This window comes from Jaculus jaculus, chromosome 1 (assembly GCF_020740685.1).
Source record: "Jaculus jaculus isolate mJacJac1 chromosome 1, mJacJac1.mat.Y.cur, whole genome shotgun sequence".
Taxonomy (NCBI): Eukaryota; Metazoa; Chordata; class Mammalia; order Rodentia; family Dipodidae; genus Jaculus; species Jaculus jaculus.
This window is the reverse complement of record NC_059102.1, coordinates 180,192,855-180,202,400: the sequence shown is the minus strand read 5'-3', so window position 1 is coordinate 180,202,400 and position 9,546 is coordinate 180,192,855.

Here is a 9,546-nt window from a genome sequence, read left to right as displayed (position 1 = left end):
AATTTCTGGAGATCCTTTCCCAAACCCTAGCAGCCTAGTTTGCCAGGGCTGGAGGGGAGGGCATGTCGCTCCGGGGAGGCTGTTGGCTGGCTGTGTACAAAGGGGCGTGGTATATTTGCACCACTGGGGAACTGGGCCCGCGGATTGTGGTACTTTGAAATTGTAATAAATTATTTTACTTCATCGCCTCCATCGGATAGTGTCTTTAGACAAGGAAAAGGTATGCTTGGTAAGGCCGAGCCAGTATGTTATATGTGTGCGTGAAACTGTCATAATGAAACGGATTATTTTGTATAATTAAAATACGCTAGTAAGAGGCAAGTCTGGGGCCACACGCCTTTAATCCCAGCACTCTGGAGGCTGAGGCAAGGTAGGCAGAGGGCACCTTGAAACTACATAGTGAATTCCAGGTCAGCCTGGGCTAGAGCGAGACCCTACCTCGGAAATAAAAATAAAAATAAATGCTATAAAACTGCTCATGAGGGCTAGGGAGATGGTTCAATGGTTAAAGGCGTTTGTTGCAAAGCCTGACAGCTTTTCTAGTCTAAAACTAGACACAAAAAGTAGTACTTCAAGCCAGGGATGGGATACCTTCCAGTGAGTTGTTGGCCAGGGAGGTCCCCAAAACATTGTAGGCCTTTCCCAAGGCCCTTGGTTTCCCATCAGGAGTAGATGGTAAGACCCTATTACTGAAGACTCCTCATACTTGGGCTGCAAGGCCACTGAGAAATCCTGCTACAACTGAGCTGAAAAACTACTCCATGTAGACAGAAAGCTGGAAGAAGCCATTCTACATGCAGTTCAATGGGAGAAAGAGAATTTACCAGTGAAGATTCTCAACAGTGGACACTGCAAGCCTTATATTTGGCCAGCGAGGCCAAATGAGCCAACAGGTACCATAGTGGCACATCTGTCATGGTGGAAACCAACTGCTCTCTAATTGGACTGGAGGCCCACTCCATGGGAGGGAATATATCCCTGTTACTTCAAACTTAAAACAGGAGTAGTCATGAGTCCTGGGGGTGTAAAGTCTGCTGCTGTCTGGCTAAATGTATATACTATGTTCATCAAACTGCCCAGTATGCACTTCTCTTAATGTTCATACCCTTATATTAATGCTACTCACTTTTGGTAGAGAATCTTCTCTTTTCAAATGGCAGTGACCTTGGGATGACTCAGAAGGCATCTTGGTGCTGGAAAGAAGTGACAGGAGTGCTAGGTACTGCAGTATGTCTATCACACATTCCAAGGCTCAGGGTTTATTGCGGAAGAGGTGGCAGAAAGAATGTAAGAGCCAAAGGAAGGGTAAGACTCCTTACAACATGCTCCCCCCCAGACACAAAATGGCCTGGATATCCATGACCTCACAGTGCCTGACACTATCTACGCAAGACCATCATAATAGGAGGAAAAGATTATGATATCAAAATAAAAGAGATGGGGGCTGGAGAGATGGCTTAGCGGTTAAGCGCTTGCCTGTGAAGCCTAAAGACCCCGGTTCGAGGCTCGGTTCCCCAGGTCCCACGTTAGCCAGATGCACAAGGGGGCGCACACATCTGGAGTTCGTTTGCAGAGGCTTGAAAGCCCTGGCGCGCCCATTCTGTCTCTCTCCCGCTATCTGTCTTTCTCTCTGTGTCTATCACTCTCAAATAAATAAATTTAAAGAAAAAATTAAAATTAAAAATAAAAGAGATGGGGAGGCGATATGATGGAGAATGGAGTTTGAAAGGGGAAAGTGGGGGGGAGGGAGGGCATTACCATGGGATATTTTTTATAATCATGAAAGTTATTAATTTAAAAATTTGAAAAATAAATAAAAACAAAAATGTAGGGCTTCAAGCCGCCTTTACACCTTTAATCCCAGCAGTTTTGGAGGCAGAGCTAGGATCACCACATGAGTTTGAAGCCACCCTGAGACTACATAGTGAATTCCAGGTCAGCCTGGACTAGAGTGAAATCCTACCTCCAAAAAACAAACATAAAAAAGTAGTGCTTCCTGGTGTACTGGCATTCACATCCAGCAGAAAGAGACCCTGGTGCTTGTACACACAGACACACCCATACCCCATATGTGCATATGCATATAAAATTTTTATTTTTAATTTTTTGTTATTTTTATTTATTTATTTGAGAGCAACAAACAGAGAGAAAGAGGCAGAGAGAGAATGGGCGTGCCAGGGCCTCCAGCCACTGCAAACGAACTCCAGACGCGTACACCCACTTGTGCATCTGGCTAACGTGGGTCCTGGGGAATCGAGATTCCTTAGGCTTAGGAACCGGGGTTCCTTAGGCTTCACAGGCAAGCACTTAACTGCTAAGCCATCTCTCCAGCCCCATATAGAGTTTTTAAATGCTCATGAAAAAAAATAAATAAAAAGCCGAGTGTGGTGGTGCATACCTATAATTCCAGCACTGGGGAGGCAAGAAGCAGGCTCTCTTCCAGTTGGAGGACAGACTGAGATACTGTGAAACTTTGTCTCAAATAAAGAGTGGGGCTGGAGAGATGGCTCACTGGTTAAAGGTGCTTGCTTGCAAGGTCTGCGGGCCTGGGTTCAGTTTCTCAGTACCCATGTAAATCCAAATGCAAAGTAGCACCTGAGTCTGGAGTTCATTTGCAGCAGTAAGAGACCCTGAGACGCCCCTCCCCCAACACACACATGCAAACAATAAATAAGTATAATTTAAAAGTAAATAAAGGAGGCTGGGCGTGGTGGTACACACCTTTAATCCCAGCACTCAGGAAACAGTGGTAGGAGGATCACCGAGAGTTCAAGGCCACCCTGAGACTACTACATAGTGAATTCCAGTCAGCCTGAGCTAGAGTGAAACCCTACCTCAAAAACAAATAAATAAAACCGGGTGTGGTGGGGCACACCTTTAATTCCAGCACTCCGGAGGCAGAGTTAGGAGCATTGCTGTGAGTTCAAGGCCACCCTGAGACTACATAGTGTATTCCAGGTCAGCCTGGGCTAGCATGAGACCCTACCTCACCCCCCCTGAAAAATAAATAAAACAAAATAAAAATAAATAAATAAAGGCTGGAGGGCTGGCTGAGGAGTTAAGGCACTTGCCTGCAAAACCTAATTACCCTGATTTGATTCCCCAGTACCTACCTATGTAAAACCAGATGTACAAAGTGGCCCATCTGGAAGCTCTGGCACGCCCATTCTCTCTCTCTTTCTCTCCTTGCAAATAAAAATTTAAAAAAATAAGCCAGGCAAGGTGGCACACGCCTTCAATCCCAGCACTCAGGAGGCAGAGGTAGGAGGATAGCTGTTAGTTCAAGGCCACCCTGAGACTCCATAGTGAATTCCAGGTCAGCCTGGACTAAAGTGTGACCCTACCTCGAAAAAAACAAAAACAATGGGGAGGTAATTTGATGGAGAATGGAATTTCAAAAGGGAAAGTGCGGGGTGGGGGAGGGAGGGTATTTACATGGAATATTTTTTACAATCGTGGAAAATGTTAATAAAAATTGTGAAAAGATAAAAAAAAAAAACCCAAAACTTTTTAAATAAAAATAAATAAAATTAGAGGTAGGCTGGGATGATGGCTCAGTGGGTAAGAGGACTTTGCTGTGCAAATGTGAGGACCTGAGTTCAACCCTAGCACACACATAAGACAGGGCTATTGCTAGGACCCACTGGTTAACCAGTCTAAGCGAAGCATTGCCTTGTGATTCAGGTTTAGTGAGAAACTCTGTCTCAAGGAAATAAGGCAGAAGAACAGTAGAGTACAACACCTGATGTATTCCTCTGCACAGCACAGGGCACATATCTGCACAAGCATAACACATTAAAAAAAAAAGGAAAATTAGGGCTGGAGAGATGGTTTAGCGGTTAAGCGCTTGCCTGTGAAGCCTAAGGACCCTGGTTCGAGGCTCGGTTCCCCAGGTCCCACGTTAGCCAGATGCACAAGGGGGCGCACGCGTCTGGAGTTCGTTTGCAGTGGCTGGAAGCCCTGGCGCGCCCATTCTCTCTCTCTCCCTCTGTCTTTCTCTCAGTGTCTGTCACTCTCAAATAAATAAATAAAAAATGAACAAACAAAAAAAAAAAAAAAAGGAAAATTAAACAAAATAATAAAATGCATTGCCTATGTTTAAGTTTTCATTGGGTTTTTGAGTTTGGGTCTGGCTCTAACCCAGGTTGATCTGGAATTCACTATGTAGTCTCAGGCTGGCCTTGAACTCACAGTGATCCTCCCACCTCTGACTCCTAAGTGTACACCACTGTGCCTGGCCTGTTTTTAACTTTTATATTTAAAAAAATTTTTATTTGTTTATATGAGAGAAAAAGAGGCAGACACAAAGTGAGAGAAAGAATGAGAAACAGAAAGGGCTCTTCAGGGCCTCCAGCCACTGCAAACTCCAGACATGTGCCACCTTGTGCATCTGACTTATGTGGGTCCTGGGAAATCGACCAGAGGTCCTTTGGCTTTGCAGGAAAATGCCTTACCTGCTAAGCCATCTCTCCACCCTCTATAATTTTTATTTTTATTTATTTGAGAGAGAGAGAAAATGGCTGCAACAGGGCCTTCAACCTCTGCAATGACACACATATACCACCTTGTGCAGCTGGCTTATGTGGGTCCTGGGGAATCGAACCTGGGTCCTTTGGATTTGCAGGCAAGTGCCTTAACTGCTAAGTCATCTCTCCAGCCCTCTTTTCAAAGTTTCAATGTAATGCTGGTTTAGTCTGGCCCGGAGATGGTGTATTTTAAACATCATACATACAGGAAACCACAATCATTTTTTAAAATATGTGCACATGTATGTGTGTGTGCATGTGTGGTGTGTCCATGTGTATGTGTTTGTACCTGTTCAGTGTATACATGCATTTGTGTGTGATGTGTACATGTGTATGTGTGTGTGCCTGCTTGTGAAGGCGAGTTCAACCTCAGGTGACATCCTCAGGAGCCTATTTTACTTGCGTAGTGTAGTACGTGGGGGGGATTGGAAGGTGTATGCAGATGCACAAGCCCCATGTACACTCACGGAGGCCAGAGGAGAGTCCTTTTCTGAACCCACAGCTGCCATTTTTGCAAGCTCCAACAAGTCTGGGGTCTCTGCTCCTCACAAGACTGGGGTTACAGGTATATGTGGTCACCCCAGCTGCTTTTCCATGGGAGCTGGGAAGTCACACTAGATAGCCTCTGGCCCTCAGTGCTTGCCAGTAAGCACTTACTTGGTCATCTCCCCAGCCCCGGAAGGGCATTTGCCTGGAGCTTGCCAGTTAGACTAGAATGGCTTGTCCCAGAACTGGGATCACAGGAGGGTGCCCATCATGGTTGGCTCTGTGTGTGTGTGCATGGGCACGTGTGTGTGCATTTTCAAGGTTGGGTCTCACTCTGGCTCAGGCTGACCTGGAACTCTCTCTATCATCTCAAGCTGGCCTCAAACCCACAGTGATCCTCCTACCTCTGCCTCCAGAGTGCTGGGATTAAAGGTGTGCTCCACCACACCTGGCCTGGTTGGCATTTTTATGTGGCCTCTGGGGATGGAATTCAGGTCCTTGTGCTTACAAAACAAGCACTTTACCCATTCAGCCATCTCCCCAGCTCTTCCTTTTTTTTTTTTTTTAATCCATGAGGGAATTAGACCCATGCTCCCCTCCTGCCAGCCCCATTAAACAAAGACTCAGGGAGAGGAGTCCACGGTCCATTGTGGACGTCATTTCTCACCGCCCCCCTGAGTACCACTCATTTTCCTGGCAGCCGTGATGGGTGGGTAGGAACTCCTGTTCATAGATGAGGAATTAGAGATCCAAGGGCTTTCTCCCACTGGTATAATAAGGCCATGGACCCACAGGACAAAGGGTGATGGCCTCGAGCCTAGCAGAAACACATTAAGACTCTTTTTGGAGCCGGGCGTGGTGGCGCATGCCTTTTAATCCCAGCACTCGGGAGGTAGAGGTAGGAGGATTGCCATGAGTTCAAGGCCACCCTGAGATGACAGAGTTTATTCCAGGTCAGCTTGGACCAGAGTGAGACCCTACCTAGAAAAAAAAAAAAAGACTTTTTGGTCAGGAGGCAAGTGAACCACTGGGATTACCACCTACCAGGCATGGGTGGGGTGGCTCTTTTTTCCTTTACCTTAATGACTTACTGCTTTTGGCCACTCCTCCACCCCTTGCTGTAGCTATGGAGTGTGTGTGCACACACACACGTGCGGGTGCACATAGGAATGTAAGATTTCATCAGAACTCTCAGGGCTGATAAGTCTGTGCCTGGGGGAGGAAAGACAGGCATGGAGGGCAGAGGGGTGGGCCCCCCAGGACAGAAAGTGTGGGGCACTGGAGTTTGTTTGCTCTCCTTCCCTCCAGGACAGGGCACATGGGCCCAGCCAGGTTGGGAGAAGCAGGGTTGCCTGAAAATTCCTCTCCACATCCTGAGCCTCTTCAGGTCCTGGAGACAAAGTGTGCAGGCAAGGTGGCCACTCCCTGCACCTGGCCACCTAGCCGCCTGGCCGGGCTGGAAAGGCCTCTGGGCAAACTAGGCCAGACCTGTGCTCCTTCAGTCGGCTGCCATAAGTCACAGGAGAAGAAAAAGGCCAGTTCAACAAGACCACAGGAGGATGGAGGATGGTAGAGGACCAAGGAAGGGCCCTGACTGGTCCGAGGTCATGGAGGAAAGTTCTGGGATAAAGCTAGGCAGAACAGCATCTCAGCACCACAGGACCAGGACTCGGGACTCCTGCTTTTCTCTCTTTCTCTCTCTCAGTCAGTGTTTTTTTTTTTTTTTTTTTTCAAGGTAGGGTCTCACTCTAGCCCAGGCTGACCTGGAATTAACTATGTAGTCTCAGGGTGGCTTTGAAGTCATGGCAATCCTCCTACCTCTGCCTCCCAAGTGCTGGGATTAAAGGTGTGTGCCACCACGCCCAGCCCGTTTTTGTTCTTTTGAGGTAGGGTTTCACTCTAGCCCAGGCTGACCTAGAATTCACTATGCACTTTCAGGGTGATCCTCCTACCTCTGCCTCCCCAGTGCTGGGATTAAAAGTGTGTCCCGCCACGCCCTGCTCTCAGTTTTTTGAGGAAGGGTCTCACTCTAGCTCAGGCTGACATGGCATTCACTATGTAGTCTCAGGGTGGCCTTGAACTCACAATGATCCTCCTACCTCTGCCTCCCTCCTGAGTGCTGGGATTAAAGGTGTGCCTCACCATGGCCAGCTCTTTTCTTTTTCCCTTGTTCCCTTCTCCCATATCCCTCCCACTGAACCCCTTCTTCCTTTACTCCATCCTCTTTTGCTTTCATGCCTTCCCCTTCCCCTTTCCACCGTGCATGATGGATGATTGTGCAGGTAAGGACAGTTGCTACGGGGTCATGGATGCAATGGCCACTTCATGCTGGAGGACATATTCCATAACTCTCCTTCCCATCCCCTGACTTATACATTCTTTTTATTTTATTTATTTATTTTTGTTGTTTGTTTTTTCGAGGTAAGGTCTCCCTCCAGCCCAGGCTGACCTGGAATTCATTCTGTAGTCTCAGGGTGGCCTGGAACTCACCGCGATCCTCCTACCTCTGCCTCCCGAGTGCTGGGATTAAAGATGTGCGCCACCACGCCCAGCTTGACTTGCACATTCTCTTCACCCCTCTCCAAAATGTTCCCTGAGCCTCGGAGGGTGTGATAGAGCTGGAGGGCCAGCACTCTTGTCTTCATTTCCCCTGCACTCCCAGAACCACTCCTGGCAGGGTGAGAGCAGCAGCCATGCCTGAGTGCTGAAGTTGGGCGTGAGGCAGCGTGAAGAGTGACCCCGGGCTGGAGAGATGGCTTAGTGGTTAAGCGCTTGCCTGTGAAGCCTAAGGACCCCGGTTCGAGGCTCGGTTCCCCAGGTCCCACGTTAGCCAGATGCACAAGGGGGCGCATGCCTCTGCAGAGGCTGGAAGCCCTGGCGCGCCCATTCTCTCTCCCTCCCTCTATCTGTCTTTCTCCCTGTGTCTGTCGCTCTCAAATAAATAAATAAAAAAATTAAAAAAAAAAAGAGTGACCCCCATGGGGTTTACAGACCCAGTGCCCCTTTAATTCCTGTGTGTTTACAGAGGATTTAGCTTGGGCTATGTTCTGCCTGTGACCCAACCCTCTCCCTCACATTCAACATAAATAAAAGCCATGGGGTAGGTCTCCTCACCTCCCCAGCTGTGGGATGGAGATGAAGATGGGGTACTGCAATTCAAAACTATGGATGATGGGATTGGGGATTTATCTCAATGAATGAGCATAGCAAGCACACGGCCCTGGGTTCGGTCCTCAGTACCCGCAGGGAGGGAGGAGAACTCTGGATGCCAAGATTGTCCTTGGAAACTTCCCATTTTCTATTTCTAGATGTTCAAGGAGACACCATTGGTCTCCATAGCAACCATTATCCCTAGCCTCCCAAGACCCACATGATGACCCAGCCCATCTGGTACTGAAGAGGCTGCATGTGGGTCTGGACATTGAGCTTCATGCAAGACCCAGCCCAAACCCCTTTCTAGGTCTCAGTGGGGTCCAGTGGAGTCCTTGGAAAACAGGTTCAACTTCCCACCCACTCTCCAGAGCCTGAGCACTTGGAATGTGTGCCCTGGGGTGGCAGCTCAGGACAAGACAGACAAAGCCCTGGAGCAGCTTCCACTCTAGGAGACAAGCACGGGATACAGACAACTTCAGCTCCCGGAGAGCGCCTGGAGAAGATTAAAAGGGCTGTGGAAAGACGATGCACAGTCCAGGCAGAAGAAAGGTCAAGGCAAATCCTGCGCAGAAGACCCTTCCCAAGAAGATTGAGAAAGGCACCCTAAACCTGGGAACGGGCAGGGGAGAACCCCGCGGACTGAAGGGAGCTGGAGGTGCTCTGGTGTAACAGGCTGCTTTTACACTGCGCAGCATCCTGCCAGTGTCCTGGGGTTGATGTGAGGATTCACTACGACGAGGCTTGGCAAACAGCTCCAGGGCCTGGCACGCAGTATGCCTTCAACCAACCATAGCTGTTCTCCTTCACCGGGCTCAGCACCCCTCCAAGGCCAGAGCTTAGCCGGGGCCCGCTGAGGGGTGGAAGAAAGAGAAGGGCAGGGAGAAAGTCATCTCGGCCCTGGCGCTGGGCTAAATCCTAACACTCTAGACAAAGGTGGTGGATCCCGGGCCCTGCCCAGGCCGCAGTGAGGCCCTTGGCCAGGTTGCCGGAGGTGGCCTTTAAAAGGCCGCTTTGCCACAGCTCTCCAGGCCGCCGCAGGGCCAGGTCCGTCCATCTGGACTCAGGGGTCAGGGAGGAAGGCAGAGACTCCAGGTACCGGCAGGCCCCGCCTCCTGTCCCCAGCCGGAGCAGGTGTCCCCGACATTCCGATCCCATCCCCCAAACTGGGCGGCGGTGCTCCAGCTGCCCCTTTGATCCCTTGCCGCGATCATCCGCTCTCCCCTTAGGGGGAGAAGATGGAGGTCCCAAGGGATGTGCTCAGGACAGGTTGGAGGACAGGGTCTTCCAGGATAGCCGTGTCCTCGATGGAAAACAACTCGAAAAGGGGGGGAGAGTTCCAGATGCCTCCTGGGCTGCGGGACTGTCGGACGCGGGGCAGGGG